This window comes from Gadus chalcogrammus, chromosome 5 (genome assembly GCF_026213295.1).
Source record: "Gadus chalcogrammus isolate NIFS_2021 chromosome 5, NIFS_Gcha_1.0, whole genome shotgun sequence".
Classification (NCBI taxonomy): Eukaryota; Metazoa; Chordata; class Actinopteri; order Gadiformes; family Gadidae; genus Gadus; species Gadus chalcogrammus.
In genome coordinates, this window is record NC_079416.1 from 693,984 (window position 1) to 721,737 (window position 27,754).

The following is a 27,754-nucleotide window of genomic DNA, read 5'->3' on the forward strand; positions in this document are numbered from 1 at the left end:
TTCATGTGGGAACTTCTGCTGACAAAATTTTCTAGGGTTATGCTAAAGCTAACAGGTTTCAAGTTGTGTAGTGATTATCACGTTCGCCTAACACGCGAAAGGTCTCCAGTTTGAAACCGGGCAGAAACAGTTTTATCGTTTTGAGATCAACAAAGTTAATGTTTAAATTCTCCTGCTTTACTATCAAGCAGCTATTCGTGATGAGTCTATCTGGAACAGAGCCATCAGCAGCGTCTACTTGGCACCACGCCACCTGTTCAACTGATAGCCTCGTCATATTATTAAGTGTTTAAACCTGCGCTGAAAACCTGTTCATGCGGGAGCTTCTGCTGACAAAAAATTTCTAGGGTTTTGCTCAATCGACATGGTTTCCCTAGTGTAGTGGTTATCACGTTCGCCTAACACGCGATAGGTCCCCTGTTCGAGACCGGGCGGAAACAAGGTGAAAGTATTTGTATTTAGCGCTCGCATTTGAGAGCATAGACTGTATGAAAGTTAAACTCGAACTCTCGTTGTGAGAAGTGTCTGGGTGTCAACCTCCTTTCCTGATTTTCCTAGCGTTAGTGAGTCTTCTACGTACAGATTTTCCGTGTATGTGTTTCCGTAGTGTAGTGGTTATCACGTTCGCCTCAAATGCGAACGGTCCCCGGTTTGAAACCGGGCGGAAACAGCATTATTGTTTTGAGGTATACAAAGTTAATGTTTAAATTCTCCTGCTTTACTATCAAGTAGCTATTCGTGAAGAGTTTGTCTTGAACAGAACCATCAGCAGCGTCTACTTGGCACCACGCCACCTCTTGAACCTATAGCCTCGTCATATTATTAAGTATTTAAACCAACGCGGAAAACCTGTTCATGTGGGTGCTTCTGATCACAATATTTTCTAGGTTTTTTATCATTCTCATAGGTTTCCGTAGTGTAGTGGTTATCACGTTCGCCTTACACGCGAAAGGTCCCCGGTTCGAGACCGGGTGGAAACATGGTGAAAGTATTTGTATTTAGTGCTCGCAGTTGAGAGCATAGACTGTATGAAAGTTAAACTCTAACTCTAGTTGTGAGAAGTTCTTAGGAGTGTCTTGGTGTCAACCTCCTTTCCTGTTTTGCCTAGCGTTACTGAGTCTTCTACGTGCACCTCTCCAGCATGGACTTCTGGGGTAACCGTCTCATCCTGGATCTTCTAGCGTGCAATGGACGGTTCGTAGTCCATTAGCATGTCGTGGCGGGCTTTGGCCGCTGTCGTTACGACTTTACAATTGAGGCCTAGCGTGCTTGCATTGTTCCCCGCGGTAGCAGATGGGCAAATGGATGTTTAGGATAATATGTTTCAAATATGTATGATATAACCACTTACATTCACACCTGACCACTCTGACCCTGGTTCCATTAAATGTTGTGAACTAGACTGGACGGTTGATGACGGGATTCTGATGGGTCGCCAGATACTCTGTGTATGTGTTTTCGTAGTGTAGTGGTTATCACGTTCGCCTCACACGCGAAAGGTCCACGGTTTGAAACCGGGCGGAAACATCAAAACTGTTTTGAGATCAACAAAGTTAATGTTTAAATTCTCCTGCTTTACTATCAAGCAGCTATTCGTGATGAGTCTATCTGGAACAGAGCCTTCAGCAGCGTCTACTTGGCACCACGCCACCTCTTCAACCGATAGCCTCGTCATATTATTAAGTGTTTAAACCTGCGCTGAAAACCTGTTCATGTGGGAACTTCTGCTGACAAAATTTTCTAGGGTTATGCTAAAGCTAACAGGTTTCAAGTTGTGTAGTGATTATCACGTTCGCCTAACACGCGAAAGGTCTCCAGTTTGAAACCGGGCAGAAACAGTTTCATTGTTTTGAGATCAACAAAGTTAATGTTTAAATTCTCCTGCTTTACTATCAAGCAGCTATTCGTGATGAGTCTATCTGGAACAGAGCCTTCAGCAGCGTCTACTTGGCACCACGCCACCTCTTCAACTGATAGCCTCGTCATATTAATAAGTCTTTAAACCTGCGCTGAAAACCTGTTCATGCGGGAGCTTCTGCTGACAAAATTTTCTAGGGTTATGCTCAAGCTAATAGGTTTCCGTTGTGTAGTGATTATCACGTTCGCCTAACACGCGATAGGTCCCCGGTTCGAAACCGGGCAGAAACAGTTTTATCGTTTTGAGATATACAAAGTTAATGTTTAAATTCTCCTGCTTTACTATCAAGCAGCTATTCGGGAAAAGGCTATCTGGAACAGAAACTTCAGCAGCGTCTACTTGGCACCACGCCAACTCTTCAACCGATAGCCGCGTCATATTATTAAGTGTTTAAACCTGCGCTGAAAACCTGTTCATGCGGGAGCTTCTGCTGACAAAATTTTCTAGGGTTTTGATCAATCTACATGGTTTCCGTAGTGTAGTGGTTATCTCGTTCGCCTAACACGCGAAAGGTCCCCGGTTCGAAACCGGGCGGAAACAGCAATACTGTTTTGAGATCAACAAAGTTAATGTTTAAATTCTCCTGCTTTACTATCAAGCAGCTATTCGTGATGAGTCTATCTGGAACAGAGCCATCAGCAGCGTCTACTTGGCACCACGCCACCTGTTCAACTGATAGCCTCGTCATATTATTAAGTGTTTAAACCTGCGCTGAAAACCTGTTCATGCGGGAGCTTCTGCTGACAAAAAATTTCTAGGGTTTTGCTCAATCGACATGGTTTCCCTAGTGTAGTGGTTATCACGTTCGCCTAACACGCGATAGGTCCCCTGTTCGAGACCGGGCGGAAACAAGGTGAAAGTATTTGTATTTAGCGCTCGCATTTGAGAGCATAGACTGTATGAAAGTTAAACTCGAACTCTCGTTGTGAGAAGTGTCTGGGTGTCAACCTCCTTTCCTGATTTTCCTAGCGTTAGTGAGTCTTCTACGTACAGATTTTCCGTGTATGTGTTTCCGTAGTGTAGTGGTTATCACGTTCGCCTCAAATGCGAACGGTCCCCGGTTTGAAACCGGGCGGAAACAGCATTATTGTTTTGAGGTATACAAAGTTAATGTTTAAATTCTCCTGCTTTACTATCAAGTAGCTATTCGTGAAGAGTTTGTCTTGAACAGAACCATCAGCAGCGTCTACTTGGCACCACGCCACCTCTTGAACCTATAGCCTCGTCATATTATTAAGTATTTAAACCAACGCGGAAAACCTGTTCATGTGGGTGCTTCTGATCACAATATTTTCTAGGTTTTTTATCATTCTCATAGGTTTCCGTAGTGTAGTGGTTATCACGTTCGCCTTACACGCGAAAGGTCCCCGGTTCGAGACCGGGTGGAAACATGGTGAAAGTATTTGTATTTAGTGCTCGCAGTTGAGAGCATAGACTGTATGAAAGTTAAACTCTAACTCTAGTTGTGAGAAGTTCTTAGGAGTGTCTTGGTGTCAACCTCCTTTCCTGTTTTGCCTAGCGTTACTGAGTCTTCTACGTGCACCTCTCCAGCATGGACTTCTGGGGTAACCGTCTCATCCTGGATCTTCTAGCGTGCAATGGACGGTTCGTAGTCCATTAGCATGTCGTGGCGGGCTTTGGCCGCTGTCGTTACGACTTTACAATTGAGGCCTAGCGTGCTTGCATTGTTCCCCGCGGTAGCAGATGGGCAAATGGATGTTTAGGATAATATGTTTCAAATATGTATGATATAACCACTTACATTCACACCTGACCACTCTGACCCTGGTTCCATTAAATGTTGTGAACTAGACTGGACGGTTGATGACGGGATTCTGATGGGTCGCCAGATACTCTGTGTATGTGTTTTCGTAGTGTAGTGGTTATCACGTTCGCCTCACACGCGAAAGGTCCACGGTTTGAAACCGGGCGGAAACATCAAAACTGTTTTGAGATCAACAAAGTTAATGTTTAAATTCTCCTGCTTTACTATCAAGCAGCTATTCGTGATGAGTCTATCTGGAACAGAGCCTTCAGCAGCGTCTACTTGGCACCACGCCACCTCTTCAACCGATAGCCTCGTCATATTATTAAGTGTTTAAACCTGCGCTGAAAACCTGTTCATGTGGGAACTTCTGCTGACAAAATTTTCTAGGGTTATGCTAAAGCTAACAGGTTTCAAGTTGTGTAGTGATTATCACGTTCGCCTAACACGCGAAAGGTCTCCAGTTTGAAACCGGGCAGAAACAGTTTCATTGTTTTGAGATCAACAAAGTTAATGTTTAAATTCTCCTGCTTTACTATCAAGCAGCTATTCGTGATGAGTCTATCTGGAACAGAGCCTTCAGCAGCGTCTACTTGGCACCACGCCACCTCTTCAACTGATAGCCTCGTCATATTAATAAGTGTTTAAACCTGCGCTGAAAACCTGTTCATGCGGGAGCTTCTGCTGACAAAATTTTCTAGGGTTATGCTCAAGCTAATAGGTTTCCGTTGTGTAGTGATTATCACGTTCGCCTAACACGCGATAGGTCCCCGGTTCGAAACCGGGCAGAAACAGTTTTATCGTTTTGAGATATACAAAGTTAATGTTTAAATTCTCCTGCTTTACTATCAAGCAGCTATTCGGGAAAAGGCTATCTGGAACAGAAACTTCAGCAGCGTCTACTTGGCACCACGCCAACTCTTCAACCGATAGCCGCGTCATATTATTAAGTGTTTAAACCTGCGCTGAAAACCTGTTCATGCGGGAGCTTCTGCTGACAAAATTTTCTAGGGTTTTGATCAATCTACATGGTTTCCGTAGTGTAGTGGTTATCTCGTTCGCCTAACACGCGAAAGGTCCCCGGTTCGAAACCGGGCGGAAACAAGGTGAAAGTATTTGTATTTAGCGCTCGCATTTGAGAGCATAGACTGTATGAAAGTTAAACTCGAACTCTCGTTGTGAGAAGTGTCTGGGTGTCAACCTCCTTTCCTGATTTTCCTAGCGTTAGTGAGTCTTCTACGTACAGATTTTCCGTGTATGTGTTTCCGTAGTGTAGTGGTTATCACGTTCGCCTCAAATGCGAACGGTCCCCGGTTTGATACCGGGCGGAAACAGCATTATTGTTTTGAGGTATACAAAGTTAATGTTTAAATTCTCCTGCTTTACTATCAAGTAGCTATTCGTGAAGAGTTTGTCTTGAACAGAACCATCAGCAGCGTCTACTTGGCACCACGCCACCTCTTGAACCTATAGCCTCGTCATATTATTAAGTATTTAAACCAACGCGGAAAACCTGTTCATGTGGGTGCTTCTGATCACAATATTTTCTAGGTTTTTTTTCATTCTCATAGGTTTCCGTAGTGTAGTGGTTATCACGTTCGCCTTACACGCGAAAGGTCCCCGGTTCGAGACCGGGTGGAAACATGGTGAAAGTATTTATATTTAGTGCTCGCAGTTGAGAGCATAGACTGTATGAAAGTTAAACTCTAACTCTAGTTGTGAGAAGTTCTTAGGAGTGTCTTGGTGTCAACCTCCTTTCCTGTTTTGCCTAGCGTTACTGAGTCTTCTACGTGCACCTCTCCAGCATGGACTTCTGGGGTAACCGTCTCATCCTGGATCTTCTAGCGTGCAATGGACGGTTCGTAGTCCATTAGCATGTCGTGGCGGGCTTTGGCCGCTGTCTTTACGACTTTACAATTGAGGCCTAGCTTGCTAGCATTGTTCCCCGCGGTAGCAGATGGGCGAAAGGATGTTTAGGATAATATGTTACAAATATGTATGATATAACCACTTACATTCACACCTGACCACTCTGACTCTGGTTCCATTAAATGTTGTGAACTAGACTGGACGGTTGATGACGGGATTCTGATGGGTTGCCAGATACTCCGTATATGTGTTTTCGTAGTGTAGTGGTTATCACGTTCGCCTCACACGCGAAAGGTCCCAGGTTCGAAACCGGGCGGAAACGTCAAAGCTGTTTTGAGATCAACAAAGTTAATGTTTAAATTCTCCTGCTTTACTATCAAGCAGCTATTCGTGATGAGCCTGTCTGGAACAGGACCTTCAGCAGTGACTACTTGGCACCACGCCACCTCTTCAACCGATAGCCTCGTCATATTATTAAGTGTTTAAACCTGCGCTGAAAACCTGTTCATGCGGGAGCTTCTGCTGACAAAATTTTCTAGGGTTATGCTCCTTCAACATGGTTTCCGTTGTGTAGTGATTATCACGTTCGCCTAACACGCGAAAGGTCCCCGGTTCGAGACTGGGCGGAAACATGGTGACAGTATTTGTATTTAGTGCTCGCAGTTGATAGCATAGACTGTGTGAAAGTTAAACTCTAACTCTAGTTGTGAGAAGTTCTTAGGAGTGTCTTGGTGTCAACCTCCTTTCCTGTTTTGCCTAGCGTTACTGAGTCTTCTACGTGCACCTCTCCAGCATGGACTTCTGGAGTAACCGTCTCATCCTGGATCGTCTAGCGTGCAATGGACGGTTCGTAGTCCATTAGCATGTCGTGGCGGGCTTTGGCCGCTGAATTACGACTTTACAATTGAGGCCTAGCGTGCTTGCATTGTTCCCCGCGGTAGCAGATGGGCAAATGGATGTTTAGGATAATATGTTTCAAATATGTATGATATAACCACTTACATTCACACCTGACCACTCTGACCCTGGTTCCATTAAATGTTGTGAACTAGACTGGACGGTTGATGACGGGATTCTGATGGGTCGCCAGATACGCCGTGTATGTGTTTTCGTAGTGTAGTGGTTATCACGGTCGCCTCACACGCGAAAAGTCCCCGGTTCGAAACCGGGCGGAAACATCAAAACTGTTTTGAGATCAACAAAGTTAATGTTTAAATTCTCCTGCTTTACTATCAAGCAGCTATTCGGGAAAAGGCTATCTGGAACAGAAACTTCAGCAGCGTCTACTTGGCACCACGCCACCTCTTCAACCGATAGCCGCGTCATATTATTAAGTGTTTAAACCTGCGCTGAAAACCTGTTCTTGCGGGAGCTTCTGCTGGCAAAATTTTCTAGGGTTTTGCTCAATCGACATGGTTTCCGTAGTGTAGTGGTTATCACGTTCGCCTAACACGCGATAGGTCCCCGGTTCGAGACCGGGCGGAAATATGGTGAAAGTATTTGTATTTAGCGCTCGCAGTTGAGAGCATAGACTGTATGAAAGTTAAACTCGAACTCTAGTTGTGAGTAGTGTCTGGGTGTCAACCTCCTTTCCTGATTTTCCTAGCGTTACTGAGTCTTCTACGTGCACCTCTCCAGCATGGACTTCTGGGGTAACTGTCTCATCCTGGATCGTCTAGCATGCAATGGACGGTTCGTAGGCCATTGGTATGTCGTGGTGGGCTTTGGCCGCTGTCGTTACGACTTTACAAGCCTCGTCATATTATTAAGTATTTAAACCAACGCGGAAAACCTGTTCATGCGGGTGCTTCTGATCACAATATTTTCTAGGTTTGTTTTCATTCTCAAAGGTTTCCGTAGTGTAGTGGTTATCACGTTCGCCTTACACGCGATAGGTCCCCGGTTCGAGACTGGGCGGAAACATGGTGAAAGTATTTGTATTTAGTGCTCGCAGTTGAGAGCATAGACTGTATGAAAGTTAAACTCTAACTCTAGTTGTGAGAAGTTCTTAGGAGTGTCTTGGTGTCAACCTCCTTTCCTGTTTTGCCTAGCGTTACTGAGTCTTCTACGTGCACCTCTCCAGCATGGAATTCTGGGGTAACCGTCTCATCCTGGATCGTCTAGCGTGCAATGGACGGTTCGTAGTCCATTAGCATGTCGTGGCGGGCTTTGGCCGCTGTCGTTACGACTTTACAATTGAGGCCTAGCGTACTAGCATTGTTCCCCGCGGTAGCAGATGGGCGAATGGATGTTTAGGATAATATGTTTCAAATATGTAAGATATAACCACTTACATTCACACCTGACCACTCTGACCCTGGTTCCATTAAATGTTGTGAACTAGACTGGACGGTTGATGACGGGATTCTGATGGGTTGCCAAATACTAGGTGTATGTGTATTCGTAGTGTAGTGGTTATCACGTTCGCCTCACATGAGAAAGGTCCCAGGTTCGAAACCGGGAGGAAACATCAAAACTGTTTTGAGATCAACAAAGTTAATGTTTAAATTCTCCTGCTTTACTATCAAGCAGCTATTCGTGATGAGTCTATCTGGAACAGAGCCTTCAGCAGTGACTACTTGGCACCACGCCACCTCTTCAACCGATAGCCTCGTCATATTATTAAGTGTTTAAACCTGCGCTGAAAACCTGTTCATGCGGGAGCTTCTGCTGACAACATTTTCTAGGGTTTTGATCAATCGACATGGTTTCCGTAGTGTAGTGGTTATCACGTTCGCCTAACACGCGAAAGGTCCCCGGTTCGAGACAGGGCGGAAACATGATGAAAGTAATTGTAATTAGCGCTCGCAGTTGAGAGCATAGACTGTATGAAAGTTAAACTCGAACTCTCGTTGTGAGAAGTGTCTTGGTGTCAACCTCCTTTCCTGATTTTCCTAGCGTTACTGAGTTTTCTACGTGCACCTCTCCAGCATGGACTTCTTGGGTAACCGTCTCATCCTGGATCGTCTAGCATGCAATGGACGGTTCGTAGGCCATTGGCATGTCGTGGCGGGCTTTGGCCGCTGTCGTTACGACTTTACAATTGAGGCCTAGCGTGTTAGCATTGTTCCCCGCTGTAGCAGATGGGCGAATGGATGTTTAGGATAATATGTTTCAAATATGTATGATATAACCACTTACATTCACACCTGACCACTCTGACCCAGGTTCCATTAAATGGTGTGAACTCGACTGGACGGTTGATGACAGGATTCTGATGGGTTGCCAGATTCTTGTCTATGTGTTTCCGTAGTTTAGTGGTTATCACGTTAGCCTCCCACGCGAAAGGTCCCCGATTCGAAACCGGGCGGAAACAGCATTATTGTTTTGAGGTATACAAAGTTAAAGTTTAAATTCTCCTGCTTTACTATCAAGTAGCTATTCGTGAAGAGTTTATCTTGAACAGAACCATCAGCAGCGTCTACTTGGCACCACGCCACCTCTTGAACCGATAGCCTCGTCATATTATTAAGTATTTAAACCAACACGGAAAACCTGTTCATGCGGGTGCTTCTGATCACAATATTTTCTAGGTTTGTTTTCATTCTCAAAGGTTTCCGTAGTGTAGTGGTTATCACGTTCGCCTTACACGCGATAGGTCCCCGGTTCGAGACCGGGCGGAAACATGGTGATAGTATATGTATTTAGTGCTCGCAGTTGAGAGCATAGACTGTATGAAAGTTAAACTCTAACTCTAGTTGTGAGAAGTTCTTAGGAGTGTCTTGGTGTCAACCTCCTTTCCTGTTTTGCCTAGCGTTACTGAGTCTTCTACGTGCACCTCTCCAGCATGGACTTCTGGGGTAACCGTCTCATCCTGGATCGTCTAGCGTGCAATGGACGGTTCGTAGTCCATTAGCATGTCGTGGCGGGCTTTGGCCGCTGTCGTTACGACTTTACAATTGAGGCCTAGCGTGCTAGCATTGTTCCCCGCGGTAGCAGATGGGCGAATGGATGTTTAGGATAATATGTTTCAAATATGTATGATATAACCACTTACATTCACACCTGACCACTCTGACCCTGGTTCCATTAAATGTTGTGAACTAGACTGGACGGTTGATGACGGGATTCTGATGGGTTGCCAGATTCTTGTGTATGTGTTTTTGTAGTGTAGTGGTTATCACGTTCGCCTCACACGCGAAAGGTCCCCGGTTCGAAACCGGGCGGAAACATCAAAACTGTTTTGAGATCAACAAAGTTAATGTTTAAATTCTACTGCTTTACTATCAAGCAGCTATTCGTGATGAGTCTATCTGGAACAGAGCCTTCAGCAGCGTCTACTTGGCACCACGCCACCTCTTCAACCGATAGCCTCGTCATATTATTAAGTGTTTAAACCTGCGCTGAAAACCTGTTCATGTGGGAGCTTCTGCTGACAAAATTTTCTAGGGTTATGCTCAAGCTAACAGGTTTCCGTTGTGTAGTGATTATCACGTTCGCCTAACACGCGAAAGGTCTCCGGTTTGAAACCGGGCAGAAACAGTTTCATTGTTTTGAGATATACAAAGTTAATGTTTAAATTCTCCTGCTTTACTATCAAGCAGCCATTCGGGAAAAGTCTATCTGGAACAGAAACTTCAGCAGCGTCTACTTGGCACCACGCCCCCTCTTCAACCGATAGCCTCGTCATATTATTAAGTATTTAAACCAACGCGGAAAACCTGTTCATGCGGGTGCTTCTGATGACAATATTTACCAGTTTTTTTTTTCATTCTCACAGATTTCTGTAGTGTAGTGGTTATCACGTTCGCCAGACATGCAAAAGGTCCCCGGTTCAAGACCGGGCGGAAACAGCATTAATTACAAATTTAATGTTGAAATTCTCCTGCTTTGCTATCAAGCAGCTATTCGGGAAAAGTCCGTCTGGAACAGGACCTTCAGCAGTGACTACTTGGCACCACGCCACCTCTTCAACCGACAGCCTCGTCTTATTATTAAGTGTTTAAACCTGCGCTGAAAACCTGTTCATGCGGGAGCTTCTGCTGACAACATTTTCTAGGGTTATGCTCAAGCTAATAGGTTTCCGTTGTGTAGTGATTATCACGTTCGCCTAACACGCGATAGGTCCCCGGTTCGAAACCGGGCAGAAACAGTTTCATCGTTTTGAGATATACAAAGTTAAGGTTTAAATTCTCCTGCTTTACTATCAAGCAGCTATTCGGGAAAAGGCTATCTGGAACAGAAACTTCAGCAGCGTCTACTTGGCACCACGCCAACTCTTCAACCGATAGCCGCGTCATATTATTAAGTGTTTAAACCTGCGCTGAAAACCTGTTCATGTGGGAGCTTCTGCTGACAAAATTTTCTAGGGTTATGCTCAAGCTAATAGGTTTCCGTTGTGTAGTGATTATCACGTTCGCCTAACATGCGATAGGTTAAACTCTAACTCTCGTTGTGAGAAGTGTCTTGGTGTCAACCTCCTTTCCTGAGTTTCCTAGCGTTACTGAGTCTTCTACGTGCACCTCTCCAGCATGGACTTCTGGGGTAACCGTCTCATCCTGGATCGTCTAGCATGCAATGGACGGTTCGTAGGCCATTGGCATGTCGTGGCGGGCTTTGGCCGCTGTCGTTACGACTTTACAATTGAGGCCTAGCGTGTTAGCATTGTTCCCCGCTGTAGCAGATGGGCGAATGGATGTTTAGGATAATATGTTGCAAATATGTATGATATAACCACTTACATTCACACCTGACCACTCTGACCCTGGTTCCATTAAATGGTGTGAACTCGACTGGACGGTTGATGACAGGATTCTGATGGGTTGCCAGATTCTTGTGTATGTGTTTCCGTAGTGTAGTGGTTATCACGTTAGCCTCACACGCGAAAGGTCCCCGATTCGAAACCGGGCGGAAACAGCATTATTGTTTTGAGGTATACAAAGTTAAAGTTTAAATTCTCCTGCTTTACTATCAAGTAGCTATTCGTGAAAAGTTTATCTTGAACAGAACCATCAGCAGCGTCTACTTGGCACCACGCCACCTCTTGAACCGATAGCCTCGTCATATTATTAAGTATTTAAACCAACACGGAAAACCTGTTCATGCGGGTGCTTCTGATCACAATATTTTCTAGGTTTGTTTTCATTCTCAATGGTTTCCGTAGTGTAGTGGTTATCACGTTCGCCTTACACGCGATAGGTCCCCGGTTCGAGACCGGGCGGAAACATGGTGATAGTATTTGTATTTAGTGCTCGCAGTTGAGAGCATAGACTGTATGAAAGTTAAACTCTAACTCTAGTTGTGAGAAGTTCTTAGGAGTGTCTTGGTGTCAACCTCCTTTCCTGTTTTGCCTAGCGTTACTGAGTCTTCTACGTGCACCTCTCCAGCATGGACTTCTGGGGTAACCGTCTCATCCTGGATCGTCTAGCGTGCAATGGACGGTTCGTAGTCCATTAGCATGTCGTGGCGGGCTTTGGCCGCTGTCGTTACGACTTTACAATTGAGGCCTAGCGTGCTAGCATTGTTCCCCGCGGTAGCAGATGGGCGAATGGATGTTTAGGATAATATGTTTCAAATATGTATGATATAACCACTTACATTCACACCTGACCACTCTGACCCTGGTTCCATTAAATGTTGTGAACTAGACTGGACGGTTGATGACGGGATTCTGATGGGTTGCCAGATACTGTGTGTATGTGTTTTTGTAGTGTAGTGGTTATCACGTTCGCCTCACACGCGAAAGGTCCCCGGTTCGAAACCGGGCGGAAACATCAAAACTGTTTTGAGATCAACAAAGTTAATGTTTAAATTCTACTGCTTTACTATCAAGCAGCTATTCGTGATGAGTCTATCTGGAACAGTGCCTTCAGCAGCGTCTACTTGGCACCACGCCACCTCTTCAACCGATAGCCTCGTCATATTATTAAGTGTTTAGACCTGCGCTGAAAACCTGTTCATGTGGGAGCTTCTGCTGACAAAATTTTCTAGGGTTATGCTCAAGCTAACAGGTTTCCGTTGTGTAGTGATTATCACGTTCGCCTAACACGCGAAAGGTCTCCGGTTTGAAACCGGGCAGAAACAGTTTCATTGTTTTGAGATATACAAAGTTAATGTTTAAATTCTCCTGCTTTACTATCAAGCAGCTATTCGGGAAAAGTCTATCTGGAACAGAAACTTCAGCAGCGTCTACTTGGCACCACGCCCCCTCTTCAACCGATAGCCTCGTCATATTATTAAGTATTTAAACCAACGCGGAAAACCTGTTCATGCGGGTGCTTCTGATGACAATATTTTCTAGTTTTTTTTTCTGTCGCACAGGTTTCCGTAGTGTAGTGGTTATCACGTTCGCCTTACACGCGAAAGGTCCCCGGTTCAAGACCGGGCGGAAAAAGCATTAATTACAAATTTAATGTTTAAATTCTCCTGCTTTGCTATCAAGCAGCTATTCGGGAAAAGTCTGTCTGGAACAGGACCTTCAGCAGTGACTACTTGGCACCACGCCACCTCTTCAACCGATAGCCTCGTCATATTATTAAGTGTTTAAACCTGCGCTGAAAACCTGTTCATGCGGGAGCTTCTGCTGACAAGATTTTCTAGGGTTATGCTCAAGCTAATAGGTTTCCGTTGTGTAGTGATTATCACGTTCGTCTAACACGCGATAGGTCCCCGGTTCGAAACCAGGCAGAAACAGTTTCATCGTTTTGAGATATACAAAGTTAATGTTTAAATTCTCCTGCTTTACTATCAAGCAGCTATTCGGGAAAAGGCTATCTGGAACAGAAACTTCAGCAGCGTCTACTTGGCACCACGCCAACTCTTCAACCGATAGCCGCGTCATATTATTAAGTGTTTAAACCTGCGCTGAAAACCTGTTCATGTGGGAGCTTCTGCTGACAAAATTTTCTAGGGTTATGCTCAAGCTAATAGGTTTCCGTTGTGTAGTGATTATCACGTTCGCCTAACATGCGATAGGTTAAACTCTAACTCTCGTTGTGAGAAGTGTCTTGGTGTCAACCTCCTTTCCTGAGTTTCCTAGCGTTACTGAGTCTTCTACGTGCACCTCTCCAGCATGGACTTCTGGGGTAACCGTCTCATCCTGGATCGTCTAGCATGCAATGGACGGTTCGTAGGCCATTGGCATGTCGTGGCGGGCTTTGGCCGCTGTCGTTACGACTTTACAATTGAGGCCTAGCGTGTTAGCATTGTTCCCCGCTGTAGCAGATGGGCGAATGGATGTTTAGGATAATATGTTGCAAATATGTATGATATAACCACTTACATTCACACCTGACCACTCTGACCCTGGTTCCATTAAATGTTGTGAACTAGACTGGACGGTTGATGACGGGATTCTGATGGGTTGCCAGATTCTTGTGTATGTGTTTTTGTAGTGTAGTGGTTATCACGTTCGCCTCACACGCGAAAGGTCCCCGGTTCGAAACCGGGCGGAAACATCAAAACTGTTTTGAGATCAACAAAGTTAATGTTTAAATTCTCCTGCTTTACTATCAAGCAGCTATTCGTGATGAGTCTATCTGGAACAGAGCCTTCAGCAGCGTCTACTTGGCACCACGCCACCTCTTCAACCGATAGCCTCGTCATATTATTAAGTGTTTAAACCTGCGCTGAAAACCTGTTCATGTGGGAGCTTCTGCTGACAAAATTTTCTAGGGTTATGCTCAAGCTAACAGGTTTCCGTTGTGTAGTGATTATCACGTTCGCCTAACACGCGAAAGGTCTCCGGTTTGAAACCGGGTAGAAACAGTTTCATTGTTTTGAGATATACAAAGTTAATGTTTAAATTCTCCTGCTTTACTATCAAGCAGCTATTCGGGAAAAGTCTATCTGGAACAGAAACTTCAGCAGCGTCTACTTGGCACCACGCCCCCTCTTCAACCGATAGCCTCGTCATATTATTAAGTATTTAAACCAACGCGGAAAACCTGTTCATGCGGGTGCTTCTGATGACAATATTTTCTAGTTTTTTTTTCTTTCGCACAGGTTTCCGTAGTGTAGTGGTTATCACGTTCGCCTTACACGCGAAAGGTCCCCGGTTCAAGACCGGGCGGAAACAGCATTAATTACAAATTTAATGTTGAAATTCTCCTGCTTTGCTATCAAGCAGCTATTCGGGAAAAGTCTGTCTGGAACAGGACCTTCAGCAGTGACTACTTGGCACCACGCCACCTCTTCAACCGACAGCCTCGTCTTATTATTAAGTGTTTAAACCTGCGCTGAAAACCTGTTCATGCGGGAGCTTCTGCTGACAACATTTTCTAGGGTTATGCTCAAGCTAATAGGTTTCCGTTGTGTAGTGATTATCACGTTCGCCTAACACGCGATAGGTCCCCGGTTCGAAACCGGGCAGAAACAGTTTCATCGTTTTGAGATATACAAAGTTAATATTTAAATTCTCCTGCTTTACTATCAAGCAGCTATTCGTGATGAGTCTATCTGGAACAGAAACTTCAGCAGCGTCTACTTGGCACCACGCCAACTCTTCAACCGATAGCCGCGTCATATTATTAAGTGTTTAAACCTGCGCTGAAAACCTGTTCATGTGGGAGCTTCTGCTGACAAAATTTTCTAGGGTTATGCTCAAGCTAATAGGTTTCCGTTGTGTAGTGATTATCACGTTCGCCTAACATGCGATAGGTTAAACTCTAACTCTCGTTGTGAGAAGTGTCTTGGTGTCAACCTCCTTTCCTGAGTTTCCTAGCGTTACTGAGTCTTCTACGTGCACCTCTCCAGCATGGACTTCTGGGGTAACCGTCTCATCCTGGATCGTCTAGCATGCAATGGACGGTTCGTAGGCCATTGGCATGTCGTGGCGGGCTTTGGCCGCTGTCGTTACGACTTTACAATTGAGGCCTAGCGTGTTAGCATTGTTCCCCGCTGTAGCAGATGGGCGAATGGATGTTTAGGATAATATGTTGCAAATATGTATGATATAACCACTTACATTCACACCTGACCACTCTGACCCTGGTTCCATTAAATGGTGTGAACTCGACTGGACGGTTGATGACAGGATTCTGATGGGTTGCCAGATTCTTGTGTATGTGTTTCCGTAGTGTAGTGGTTATCACGTTAGCCTCACACGCGAAAGGTCCCCGATTCGAAACCGGGCGGAAACAGCATTATTGTTTTGAGGTATACAAAGTTAAAGTTTAAATTCTCCTGCTTTACTATCAAGTAGCTATTCGTGAAGAGTTTATCTTGAACAGAACCATCAGCAGCGTCTACTTGGCACCACGCCACCTCTTGAACCGATAGCCTCGTCATATTATTAAGTATTTAAACCAACACGGAAAACCTGTTCATGCGGGTGCTTCTGATCACAATATTTTCTAGGTTTGTTTTCATTCAAAAAGGTTTCCGTAGTGTAGTGGTTATCACGTTCGCCTTACACGCGATAGGTCCCCGGTTCGAGACCGGGCGGAAACATGGTGGAAGTATTTGTATTTAGTGCTCGCAGTTGAGAGCATAGACTGTATGAAAGTTAAACTCTAACTCTAGTTGTGAGAAGTTCTTAGGAGTGTCTTGGTGTCAACCTCCTTTCCTTTTTTGCCTAGCGTTACTGAGTCGCCTAACACGCGATAGGTCCCCGGTTCGAAACCGGGCAGAAACAGTTTCATCGTTTTGAGATATACAAAGTTAATATTTAAATTCTCCTGCTTTACTATCAAGCAGCTATTCGGGAAAAGGCTATCTGGAACAGAAACTTCAGCAGCGTCTACTTGGCACCACGCCAACTCTTCAACCGATAGCCGCGTCATATTATTAAGTGTTTAAACCTGCGCTGAAAACCTGTTCATGCGGGAGCTTCTGCTGACAAAATTTTCTAGGGTTTTGCTCATTCTACATGGTTTCCGTAGTGTAGTGGTTATCACGTTCGCCTAACACGGGAAAGATCCCCGGTTCGAGACTGGGCGGAAACATGGTGAAAGTATTTGTATTTAGTGCTCGCAGTTGATAGCATAGACTGTGTGAAAGTTAAACTCTAACTCTAGTTGTGAGAAGTTCTTAGGAGTGTCTTGGTGTCAACCTCCTTTCCTTTTTTGCCTAGCGTTACTGAGTCTTCTACGTGCACCTCTCCAGCATGGACTTCTGGAGTAACCGTCTCATCCTGGATCGTCTAGCGTGCAATGGACGGTTCGTAGTCCATTAGCATGTCGTGGCGGGCTTTGGCCGCTGTCGTTACGACTTTACAATTGAGGCCTAGTGTGCTTGCATTGTTCCCCGCGGTAGCAGATGGGCAAATGGATGTTTAGGATAATATGTTTCAAATATGTATGATATAACCACTTACATTCACACCTGACCACTCTGACCCTGGTTCCATTAAATGTTGTGAACTAGACTGGACGGTTGATGACGGGATTCTGATGGGTCGCCAGATACACAGTGTATGTGTTTTCGTAGTGTAGTGGTTATCACGGTCGCCTCACACGCGAATGGTCCCCGGTTCGAAACGGGGCGGAAACATCAAAACTGTTTTGAGATCAACAAAGTTAATGTTTAAATTCTCCTGCTTTACTATCAAGCAGCTATTCGGGAAAAGGCTATCTGGAACAGAAACTTCAGCAGCGTCTACTTGGCACCACGCCACCTCTTCAACCGATAGCCGCGTCATATTATTAAGTGTTTAAACCTGCGCTGAAAACCTGTTCATGCGGGAGCTTCTGCTGGCAAAATTTTCTAGGGTTTTGCTCAATCGACATGGTTTCCGTAGTGTAGTGGTTATCACGTTCGCCTAACACGCGATAGGTCCCCGGTTCGAGACCGGGCGGAAACATGGTGAAAGTATTTGTATTTAGCGCTCGCAGTTGAGAGCATAGACTGTATGAAAGTTAAACTCGAACTCTAGTTGTGAGAAGTGTCTGGGTGTCAACCTCCTTTCCTGATTTTCCTAGCGTTACTGAGCCTTCTACGTGCACCTCTCCAGCATGGACTTCTGGGGTAACCGTCTCATCCTGGATCGTCTAGCATGCAATGGACGGTTCGTAGGCCATTGGTATGTCGTGGTGGGCTTTGGCCGCTGTCGTTACGACTTTACAAGCCTCGTCATATTATTAAGTATTTAAACCAACGCGGAAAACCTGTTCATGCGGGTGCTTCTGATCACAAAATTTTCTAGTTTTTTTTTCATTCTCACAGGTTTCCGTAGTTTAGTGGTTATCACGTTCGCCTTACACGCGAAAGGTCCCCGGTTCGAGACCGGGCGGAAACATGGTGAAAGTATTTGTGTTTAGTGCTCGCAGTTGATAGCATAGACTGTGTGAAAGTTAAACTCTAACTCTGGTTGTGAGAAGTTCTTAGGAGTGTCTTGGTGTCAACCTCCTTTCCTGTTTTGCCTAGCGTTACTGAGTCTTCTACGTGCACATCTCCAGCATGGACTTCTGGGGTAACCGTCTCATCCTGGATCGTCTAGCGTGCAATGGACGGTTCGTAGTCCATTAGCATGTCGTGGCGGGCTTTGGCCGCTGTCGTTACGACTTTACAATTGAGGCCTAGCGTGCTAGCATTGTTCCCCGCGGTAGCAGATGGGCGAATGGATGTTTAGGATAATATGTTTCAAATATGTATGATATAACCACTTACATTCACACCTGACCACTCTGACCCTGGTTCCATTAAATGTTGTGAACTAGACTGGACGGTTGATGACGGGATTCTTATGGGTTGCCAGATACTAGGTGTATGTGTATTCGTAGTGTAGTGGTTATCACGTTCGCCTCACACGCGAAAGGTCCCTGGTTCGAAACCGGGCAGAAACATCTAAACTGTTTTGAGATCAACAAAGTTAATGTTTAAATTCTCCTGCTTTACCATCAAGCAGCTATTCGTGATGAGTCTATCTGGAACAGAGCCTTCAGCAGCGTCTACTTGGCACCACGCCACCTCTTCAACCGATAGCCTCGTCATATTATTAAGTGTTTAAACCTGCGCTGAAAACCTGGTCATGTGGGAGCTTCTGCTGACAAAATTTTCTAGGGTTATGCTCAAGCTAATAGGTTTCCGTTGTGTAGTGATTATCACGTTCGCCTAACACGCGAAAGGTCTCCGGTTTGAAACCGGGCAGAAAGAGTTTCATCGTTTTGAGATATACAAAGTTAATGTTTAAATTCTCCTGCTTTACCATCAAGCAGCTATTCGGGAAAAGGCTATCTGGAACAGAAACTTCAGCAGCGTCTACTTGGCACCACGCCAACTCTTCAACCGATAGCCGCATCATATTATTAAGTGTTTAAACCTGCTCTGAAAACCTGTTCATGCGGGAGCTTCTGCTGACAACATTTTCTAGGGTTTTATTCAATCTACATGGTTTCCGTAGTGTAGTGGTTATCACGTTCGCCTAACACTTGAAAGGTCCCAGGTACGAAACCGGGCGGAAACAGCAATACTGTTTTGAGATCAACAAAGTTAATGTTTAAATTCTCCTGCTTTACTATCAAGCAGCTATTCGTGATGAGTCTATCTGGAACAGAGCCTTCAGCAGCGTCTACTTGGCACCACGCCACCTCTTCAACTGATAGCCTCGTCATATTATTAAGTGTTTAAACCTGCGCTGAAAACCTGTTCATGCGGGAGCTTCTGCTGACAAAATTTTCTAGGGTTTTGCTCAATCGACATGGTTTCCGTAGTGTAGTGGTTATCACGTTCGCCTAACACGCGAAAGGTCCCCGGTTCGAGACCGGGCGGAAACATGGTGAAAGTATTTGTATTTAGCGCTCGCAGTTGAGAGCATAGACTGTATGAAAGTTAAACTCGAACTCTCGTTGTGAGAAGTGTCTTGGTGTCAACCTCCTTTCCTGATTTTCCTAGCGTTACTGAGTCTTCTACGTGCACCTCTCCAGCATGGACTTCTGGGGTAACCGTCTCATCCTGGATCGTCTAGCATGCAATGGACGGTTCGTAGGCCATTGGCATGTCGTGGCGGGCTTTGGCCGCTGTCGTTACGACTTTACAATTGAGGCCTAGCGTGTTAGCATTGTTCCCCGCTGTAGCAGATGGGCGAATGGATGTTTAGGATAATATGTTTCAAATATGTATGATATAACCACTTACATTCACACCTGACCACTCTGACCCTGGTTCCATTAAATGGTGTGAACTCGACTGGACGGTTGATGACAGGATTCTGATGGGTTGCTAGATTCTTGTGTATGTGTTTCCGTAGTGTAGTGGTTATCACGTTAGCCTCACACGCGAAAGGTCACCGGTTCGAAACTGGGTGGAAACATCAAAACTGTTTTGAGATCATCAAAGTTAATGTTTAAATTCTCCTGCTTTACTATCAAGCAGCTATTCGGGAAAAGGCTATCTGGAACAGAAACTTCAGCAGCGTCTACTTGGCACCACGCCACCTCTTCAACCGATAGCCGCGTCATATTATTAAGTGTTTAAACCTGCGCTGAAAACCTGTTCATGCGGGAGCTTCTGCTGGCAAAATTTTCTAGGGTTTTGCTCAATCGACATGGTTTCCGTAGTGTAGTGGTTATCACGTTCGCCTAACACGCGAAAGGTCCCCGGTTCGAAACCGGGCGGAAACAGCAATACTGTTTTGAGATCAACAAAGTTAATGTTTAAATTCTCCTGCTTTACTATCAAGCAGCTATTCGGGAAAAGGCTTTCTGGAACAGAAACTTCAGCAGCGTCTACTTGGCACCACGCCAACTCTTCAACCGATAGCCGCGTCATATTATTAAGTGTTTAAACCTGCGCTGAAAACCTGTTCATGCGGGAGCTTCTGCTGACAAAATTTTCTAGGGTTTTGCTCATTCTACATGGTTTCCGTAGTGTAGTGGTTATCACGTTCGCCTAACACGGGAAAGATCCCCGGTTCGAGACTGGGCGGAAACATGGTGAAAGTATTTGTATTTAGTGCTCGCAGTTGATAGCATAGACTGTGTGAAAGTTAAACTCTAACTCTAGTTGTGAGAAGTTCTTAGGAGTGTCTTGGTGTCAACCTCCTTTCCTTTTTTGCCTAGCGTTACTGAGTCTTCTACGTGCACCTCTCCAGCATGGACTTCTGGAGTAACCGTCTCATCCTGGATCGTCTAGCGTGCAATGGACGGTTCGTAGTCCATTAGCATGTCGTGGCGGGCTTTGGCCGCTGTCGTTACGACTTTACAATTGAGGCCTAGTGTGCTTGCATTGTTCCCCGCGGTAGCAGATGGGCAAATGGATGTTTAGGATAATATGTTTCAAATATGTATGATATAACCACTTACATTCACACCTGACCACTCTGACCCTGGTTCCATTAAATGTTGTGAACTAGACTGGACGGTTGATGACGGGATTCTGATGGGTCGCCAGATACACAGTGTATGTGTTTTCGTAGTGTAGTGGTTATCACGGTCGCCTCACACGCGAAAGGTCCCCGGTTCGAAACGGGGCGGAAACATCAAAACTGTTTTGAGATCAACAAAGTTAATGTTTAAATTCTCCTGCTTTACTATCAAGCAGCTATTCGGGAAAAGGCTATCTGGAACAGAAACTTCAGCAGCGTCTACTTGGCACCACGCCACCTCTTCAACCGATAGCCGCGTCATATTATTAAGTGTTTAAACCTGCGCTGAAAACCTGTTCATGCGGGAGCATCTGCTGGCAAAATTTTCTAGGGTTTTGCTCAATCGACATGGTTTCCGTAGTGTAGTGGTTATCACGTTCGCCTAACACGCGATAGGTCCCCGGTTCGAGACCGGGCGGAAACATGGTGAAAGTATTTGTATTTAGCGCTCGCAGTTGAGAGCATAGACTGTATGAAAGTTAAACTCGAACTCTAGTTGTGAGAAGTGTCTGGGTGTCAACCTCCTTTCCTGATTTTCCTAGCGTTACTGAGCCTTCTACGTGCACCTCTCCAGCATGGACTTCTGGGGTAACCGTCTCATCCTGGATCGTCTAGCATGCAATGGACGGTTCGTAGGCCATTGGTATGTCGTGGTGGGCTTTGGCCGCTGTCGTTACGACTTTACAAGCCTCGTCATATTATTAAGTATTTAAACCAACGCGGAAAACCTGTTCATGCGGGTGCTTCTGATCACAAAATTTTCTAGTTTTTTTTTCATTCTCACAGGTTTCCGTAGTTTAGTGGTTATCACGTTCGCCTTACACGCGAAAGGTCCCCGGTTCGAGACCGGGCGGAAACATGGTGAAAGTATTTGTGTTTAGTGCTCGCAGTTGATAGCATAGACTGTGTGAAAGTTAAACTCTAACTCTGGTTGTGAGAAGTTCTTAGGAGTGTCTTGGTGTCAACCTCCTTTCCTGTTTTGCCTAGCGTTACTGAGTCTTCTACGTGCACATCTCCAGCATGGACTTCTGGGGTAACCGTCTCATCCTGGATCGTCTAGCGTGCAATGGACGGTTCGTAGTCCATTAGCATGTCGTGGCGGGCTTTGGCCGCTGTCGTTACGACTTTACAATTGAGGCCTAGCGTGCTAGCATTGTTCCCCGCGGTAGCAGATGGGCGAATGGATGTTTAGGATAATATGTTTCAAATATGTATGATATAACCACTTACATTCACACCTGACCACTCTGACCCTGGTTCCATTAAATGTTGTGAACTAGACTGGACGGTTGATGACGGGATTCTTATGGGTTGCCAGATACTAGGTGTATGTGTATTCGTAGTGTAGTGGTTATCACGTTCGCCTCACACGCGAAAGGTCCCTGGTTCGAAACCGGGCAGAAACATCTAAACTGTTTTGAGATCAACAAAGTTAATGTTTAAATTCTCCTGCTTTACCATCAAGCAGCTATTCGTGATGAGTCTATCTGGAACAGAGCCTTCAGCAGCGTCTACTTGGCACCACGCCTCCTCTTCAACCGATAGCCTCGTCATATTATTAAGTGTTTAAACCTGCGCTGAAAACCTGTTCATGTGGGAGCTTCTGCTGACAAAATTTTCTAGGGTTATGCTCAAGCTAATAGGTTTCCGTTGTGTAGTGATTATCACGTTCGCCTAACACGCGAAAGGTCTCCGGTTTGAAACCGGGCAGAAAGAGTTTCATCGTTTTGAGATATACAAAGTTAATGTTTAAATTCTCCTGCTTTACCATCAAGCAGCTATTCGGGAAAAGGCTATCTGGAACAGAAACTTCAGCAGCGTCTACTTGGCACCACGCCAACTCTTCAACCGATAGCCGCATCATATTATTAAGTGTTTAAACCTGCTCTGAAAACCTGTTCATGCGGGAGCTTCTGCTGACAACATTTTCTAGGGTTTTGTTCAATCTACATGGTTTCCGTAGTGTAGTGGTTATCACGTTCGCCTAACACTTGAAAGGTCCCCGGTACGAAACCGGGCGGAAACAGCAATACTGTTTTGAGATCAACAAAGTTAATGTTTAAATTCTCCTGCTTTACTATCAAGCAGCTATTCGTGATGAGTCTATCTGGAACAGAGCCTTCAGCAGCGTCTACTTGGCACCACGCCACCTCTTCAACTGATAGCCTCGTCATATTATTAAGTGTTTAAACCTGCGCTGAAAACCTGTTCATGCGGGAGCTTCTGCTGACAAAATTTTCTAGGGTTTTGCTCAATCGACATGGTTTCCGTAGTGTAGTGGTTATCACGTTCGCCTAACACGCGAAAGGTCCCCGGTTCGAGACCGGGCGGAAACATGGTGAAAGTATTTGTATTTAGCGCTCGCAGTTGAGAGCATAGACTGTATGAAAGTTAAACTCGAACTCTCGTTGTGAGAAGTGTCTTGGTGTCAACCTCCTTTCCTGATTTTCCTAGCGTTACTGAGTCTTCTACGTGCACCTCTCCAGCATGGACTTCTGGGGTAACCGTCTCATCCTGGATCGTCTAGCATGCAATGGACGGTTCGTAGGCCATTGGCATGTCGTGGCGGGCTTTGGCCGCTGTCGTTACGACTTTACAATTGAGGCCTAGCGTGTTAGCATTGTTCCCCGCTGTAGCAGATGGGCGAATGGATGTTTAGGATAATATGTTTCAAATATGTATGATATAACCACTTACATTCACACCTGACCACTCTGACCCTGGTTCCATTAAATGGTGTGAACTCGACTGGACGGTTGATGACAGGATTCTGATGGGTTGCCAGATTCTTGTGTATGTGTTTCCGTAGTGTAGTGGTTATCACGTTAGCCTCACACGCGAAAGGTCCCCGGTTCGAAACTGGGCGGAAACATCAAAACTGTGTTGAGATCAACAAAGTTAATGTTTAAATTCTCCTGCTTTACTATCAAGCAGCTATTCGGGAAAAGGCTATCTGGAACAGAAACTTCAGCAGCGTCTACTTGGCACCACGCCACCTCTTCAACCGATAGCCGCGTCATATTATTAAGTGTTTAAACCTGCGCTGAAAACCTGTTCATGCGGGAGCTTCTGCTGGCAAAATTTTCTAGGGTTTTGATCAATCGACATGGTTTCCGTAGTGTAGTGGTTATCACGTTCGCCTAACACGCGAAAGGTCCCCGGTTCGAAACCGGGCGGAAACAGCAATACTGTTTTGAGATCAACAAAGTTAATGTTTAAATTCTCCTGCTTTACTATCAAGCAGCTATTCGGGAAAAGGCTATCTGGAACAGAAACTTCAGCAGCGTCTACTTGGCACCACGCCAACTCTTCAACCGATAGCCGCGTCATATTATTAAGTGTTTAAACCTGCGCTGAAAACCTGTTCATGCGGGTGCTTCTGATCACAATATTTTCTAGGTTTGTTTTCATTCTCAAAGGTTTCCGTAGTGTAGTTATCAAGTTCGCCTTACACGCGATAGGTCCCCGGTTCGAGACCGGGCGGAAACATGGTGAAAGTATTTGTATTTAGTGCTCGCAGTTGAGAGCATAGACTGTATGAAAGTTAAACTCTAACTCTAGTTGTGAGAAGTTCTTAGGAGTGTCTTGGTGTCAACCTCCTTTCCTGTTTTGCCTAGCGTTACTGAGTCTTCTACGTGCACCTCTCCAGCATGGACTTCTGGGGTAACCGTCTCATCCTGGATCGTCTAGCGTGCAATGGACGGTTCGTAGTCCATTAGCATGTCGTGGCGGGCTTTGGCCGCTGTCGTTACGACTTTACAATTGAGGCCTAGCGTGCTAGCATTGTTCCCCGCGGTAGCAGATGGGCGAATGGATTTTTAGGATAATATGTTTCAAATATGTATGATATAACCACTTACATTCACACCTGACCACTCTGACCCTGGTTCCATTAAATGTTGTGAACTAGACTGGACGGTTGATGACGGGATTCTTATGGGTTGCCAGATACTGCGTGTATGTGTTTTTGTAGTGTAGTGGTTATCACGTTCGCCTCACACGCGAAAGGTCCCCGGTTCGAAACCGGGCGGAAACATCAAAACTGTTTTGAGATCAACAAAGTTAATGTTTAAATTCTCCTGCTTTACTATCAAGCAGCTATTCGTGATGAGTCTATCTGGAACAGAGCCTTCAGCAGCGTCTACTTGGCACCACGCCACCTCTTCAACCGATAGCCTCGTCATATTATTAAGTGTTTAAACCTGCGCTGAAAACCTGTTCATGTGGGAGCTTCTGCTGACAAAATTTTCTAGGGTTATGCTCAAGCTAACAGGTTTCCGTTGTGTAGTGATTATCACGTTCGCCTAACACGCGAAAGGTCTCCGGTTTGAAACCGGGCAGAAACAGTTTCATTGTTTTGAGCTATACAAAGTTAATGTTTAAATTCTCCTGCTTTACTATCATGCAGCTATTCGGGATGAGTCTATCTGGAACAGAAACTTCAGCAGCGTCTACTTGGCACCACGCCCCCTCTTCAACCGATAGCCTCGTCATATTATTAAGTATTTAAACCAACGCGGAAAACCTGTTCATGCGGGTGCTTCTGATGACAATATTTTCTAGTTTTTTTTTCTTTCGCACAGGTTTCCGTAGTGTAGTGGTTATCACGTTCGCCTTACACGCGAAAGGTCCCCGGTTCAAGACCGGGCGGAAACAGCATTAATTACAAATTTAATGTTTAAATTCTCCTGCTTTGCTATCAAGCAGCTATTCGGGAAAAGTCTGTCTGGAACAGGACCTTCAGCAGTGACTACTTGGCACCACGCCACCTCTTCAACCGATAGCCTCGTCATATTATTAAGTGTTTAAACCTGCGCTGAAAACCTGTTCATGCGGGAGCTTCTGCTGACAACATTTTCTAGGGTTATGCTCAAGCTAATAGGTTTCCGTTGTGTAGTGATTATCACGTTCGCCTAACACGCGATAGGTCCCCGGTTCGAAACCGGGCAGAAACAGTTTCATCGTTTTGAGATATATAAAGTTAATGTTTAAATTCTCCTGCTTTACTATCAAGCAGCTATTCGGGAAAAGGCTATCTGGAACAGAAACTTCAGCAGCGTCTACTTGGCACCACGCCAACTCTTCAACCGATAGCCGCGTCATATTATTAAGTGTTTAAACCTGCGCTGAAAACCTGTTCATGCGGGAGCTTCTGCTGACAAAATTTTCTAGGGTTTTGCTCATTCTACATGGTTTCCGTAGTGTAGTGGTTATCACGTTCGCCTAACACGGGAAAGATCCCCGGTTCGAGACTGGGCGGAAACATGGTGAAAGTATTTGTATTTAGTGCTCGCAGTTGATAGCATAGACTGTGTGAAAGTTAAACTCTAACTCTAGTTGTGAGAAGTTCTTAGGAGTGTCTTGGTGTCAACCTCCTTTCCTTTTTTGCCTAGCGTTACTGAGTCTTCTACGTGCACCTCTCCAGCATGGACTTCTGGAGTAACCGTCTCATCCTGGATCGTCTAGCGTGCAATGGACGGTTCGTAGTCCATTAGCATGTCGTGGCGGGCTTTGGCCGCTGTCGTTACGACTTTACAATTGAGGCCTAGTGTGCTTGCATTGTTCCCCGCGGTAGCAGATGGGCAAATGGATGTTTAGGATAATATGTTTCAAATATGTATGATATAACCACTTACATTCACACCTGACCACTCTGACCCTGGTTCCATTAAATGTTGTGAACTAGACTGGACGGTTGATGACGGGATTCTGATGGGTCGCCAGATACACAGTGTATGTGTTTTCGTAGTGTAGTGGTTATCACGGTCGCCTCACACGCGAAAGGTCCCCGGTTCGAAACGGGGCGGAAACATCAAAACTGTTTTGAGATCAACAAAGTTAATGTTTAAATTCTCCTGCTTTACTATCAAGCAGCTATTCGGGAAAAGGCTATCTGGAACAGAAACTTCAGCAGCGTCTACTTGGCACCACGCCACCTCTTCAACCGATAGCCGCGTCATATTATTAAGTGTTTAAACCTGCGCTGAAAACCTGTTCATGCGGGAGCTTCTGCTGGCAAAATTTTCTAGGGTTTTGCTCAATCGATATGGTTTCCGTAGTGTAGTGGTTATCACGTTCGCCTAACACGCGATAGGTCCCCGGTTCGAGACCGGGCGGAAACATGGTGAAAGTATTTGTATTTAGCGCTCGCAGTTGAGAGCATAGACTGTATGAAAGTTAAACTCGAACTCTAGTTGTGAGAAGTGTCTGGGTGTCAACCTCCTTTCCTGATTTTCCTAGCGTTACTGAGCCTTCTACGTGCACCTCTCCAGCATGGACTTCTGGGGTAACCGTCTCATCCTGGATCGTCTAGCATGCAATGGACGGTTCGTAGGCCATTGGTATGTCGTGGTGGGCTTTGGCCGCTGTCGTTACGACTTTACAAGCCTCGTCATATTATTAAGTATTTAAACCAACGCGGAAAACCTGTTCATGCGGGTGCTTCTGATCACAAAATTTTCTAGTTTTTTTTTCATTCTCACAGGTTTCCGTAGTTTAGTGGTTATCACGTTCGCCTTACACGCGAAAGGTCCCCGGTTCGAGACCGGGCGGAAACATGGTGAAAGTATTTGTGTTTAGTGCTCGCAGTTGATAGCATAGACTGTGTGAAAGTTAAACTCTAACTCTGGTTGTGAGAAGTTCTTAGGAGTGTCTTGGTGTCAACCTCCTTTCCTGTTTTGCCTAGCGTTACTGAGTCTTCTACGTGCACATCTCCAGCATGGACTTCTGGGGTAACCGTCTCATCCTGGATCGTCTAGCGTGCAATGGACGGTTCGTAGTCCATTAGCATGTCGTGGCGGGCTTTGGCCGCTGTCGTTACGACTTTACAATTGAGGCCTAGCGTGCTAGCATTGTTCCCCGCGGTAGCAGATGGGCGAATGGATGTTTAGGATAATATGTTTCAAATATGTATGATATAACCACTTACATTCACACCTGACCACTCTGACCCTGGTTCCAT

General features: G+C 45.3%; 20 non-coding genes across 20 annotated transcripts; all 20 read left to right on the forward strand.

Annotated features, from left to right (window-relative positions):
- Positions 1 to 597: 597 nt before the first annotated feature.
- Positions 598 to 670, forward strand: trnal-caa (transfer RNA leucine (anticodon CAA)). The gene has a single exon. It is a non-coding gene; the product is annotated as a tRNA-Leu (tRNA).
- Positions 671 to 907: 237 nt separating this feature from the next.
- On the forward strand, positions 908 to 980 carry trnav-uac (transfer RNA valine (anticodon UAC)). The gene has a single exon. It is a non-coding gene; the product is annotated as a tRNA-Val (tRNA).
- A 1,946-nt stretch (positions 981 to 2,926) lies between these two features.
- trnal-caa (transfer RNA leucine (anticodon CAA)) lies at positions 2,927 to 2,999 on the forward strand. The gene has a single exon. It is a non-coding gene; the product is annotated as a tRNA-Leu (tRNA).
- A 237-nt stretch (positions 3,000 to 3,236) lies between these two features.
- On the forward strand, positions 3,237 to 3,309 carry trnav-uac (transfer RNA valine (anticodon UAC)). The gene has a single exon. It is a non-coding gene; the product is annotated as a tRNA-Val (tRNA).
- Positions 3,310 to 4,944: 1,635 nt separating this feature from the next.
- On the forward strand, positions 4,945 to 5,017 carry trnal-caa (transfer RNA leucine (anticodon CAA)). The gene has a single exon. It is a non-coding gene; the product is annotated as a tRNA-Leu (tRNA).
- A 237-nt stretch (positions 5,018 to 5,254) lies between these two features.
- Positions 5,255 to 5,327, forward strand: trnav-uac (transfer RNA valine (anticodon UAC)). The gene has a single exon. It is a non-coding gene; the product is annotated as a tRNA-Val (tRNA).
- Positions 5,328 to 9,105: 3,778 nt separating this feature from the next.
- Positions 9,106 to 9,178, forward strand: trnav-uac (transfer RNA valine (anticodon UAC)). The gene has a single exon. It is a non-coding gene; the product is annotated as a tRNA-Val (tRNA).
- Positions 9,179 to 9,651: 473 nt separating this feature from the next.
- Positions 9,652 to 9,724, forward strand: trnav-cac (transfer RNA valine (anticodon CAC)). Its single transcript has one exon. It is a non-coding gene; the product is annotated as a tRNA-Val (tRNA).
- A 1,921-nt stretch (positions 9,725 to 11,645) lies between these two features.
- Positions 11,646 to 11,718, forward strand: trnav-uac (transfer RNA valine (anticodon UAC)). The gene has a single exon. It is a non-coding gene; the product is annotated as a tRNA-Val (tRNA).
- A 474-nt stretch (positions 11,719 to 12,192) lies between these two features.
- trnav-cac (transfer RNA valine (anticodon CAC)) lies at positions 12,193 to 12,265 on the forward strand. The gene has a single exon. It is a non-coding gene; the product is annotated as a tRNA-Val (tRNA).
- Positions 12,266 to 13,875: 1,610 nt separating this feature from the next.
- On the forward strand, positions 13,876 to 13,948 carry trnav-cac (transfer RNA valine (anticodon CAC)). The gene has a single exon. It is a non-coding gene; the product is annotated as a tRNA-Val (tRNA).
- Positions 13,949 to 14,495: 547 nt separating this feature from the next.
- On the forward strand, positions 14,496 to 14,568 carry trnav-uac (transfer RNA valine (anticodon UAC)). The gene has a single exon. It is a non-coding gene; the product is annotated as a tRNA-Val (tRNA).
- A 1,300-nt stretch (positions 14,569 to 15,868) lies between these two features.
- On the forward strand, positions 15,869 to 15,941 carry trnav-uac (transfer RNA valine (anticodon UAC)). Its single transcript has one exon. It is a non-coding gene; the product is annotated as a tRNA-Val (tRNA).
- Positions 15,942 to 19,131: 3,190 nt separating this feature from the next.
- On the forward strand, positions 19,132 to 19,204 carry trnav-aac (transfer RNA valine (anticodon AAC)). The gene has a single exon. It is a non-coding gene; the product is annotated as a tRNA-Val (tRNA).
- Positions 19,205 to 19,977: 773 nt separating this feature from the next.
- On the forward strand, positions 19,978 to 20,050 carry trnav-aac (transfer RNA valine (anticodon AAC)). Its single transcript has one exon. It is a non-coding gene; the product is annotated as a tRNA-Val (tRNA).
- A 3,006-nt stretch (positions 20,051 to 23,056) lies between these two features.
- On the forward strand, positions 23,057 to 23,129 carry trnav-aac (transfer RNA valine (anticodon AAC)). The gene has a single exon. It is a non-coding gene; the product is annotated as a tRNA-Val (tRNA).
- A 773-nt stretch (positions 23,130 to 23,902) lies between these two features.
- trnav-aac (transfer RNA valine (anticodon AAC)) lies at positions 23,903 to 23,975 on the forward strand. The gene has a single exon. It is a non-coding gene; the product is annotated as a tRNA-Val (tRNA).
- A 781-nt stretch (positions 23,976 to 24,756) lies between these two features.
- On the forward strand, positions 24,757 to 24,829 carry trnav-cac (transfer RNA valine (anticodon CAC)). The gene has a single exon. It is a non-coding gene; the product is annotated as a tRNA-Val (tRNA).
- A 547-nt stretch (positions 24,830 to 25,376) lies between these two features.
- Positions 25,377 to 25,449, forward strand: trnav-uac (transfer RNA valine (anticodon UAC)). Its single transcript has one exon. It is a non-coding gene; the product is annotated as a tRNA-Val (tRNA).
- Positions 25,450 to 26,842: 1,393 nt separating this feature from the next.
- Positions 26,843 to 26,915, forward strand: trnav-aac (transfer RNA valine (anticodon AAC)). Its single transcript has one exon. It is a non-coding gene; the product is annotated as a tRNA-Val (tRNA).
- The last annotated feature ends 839 nt before the right edge of the window (positions 26,916 to 27,754 follow it).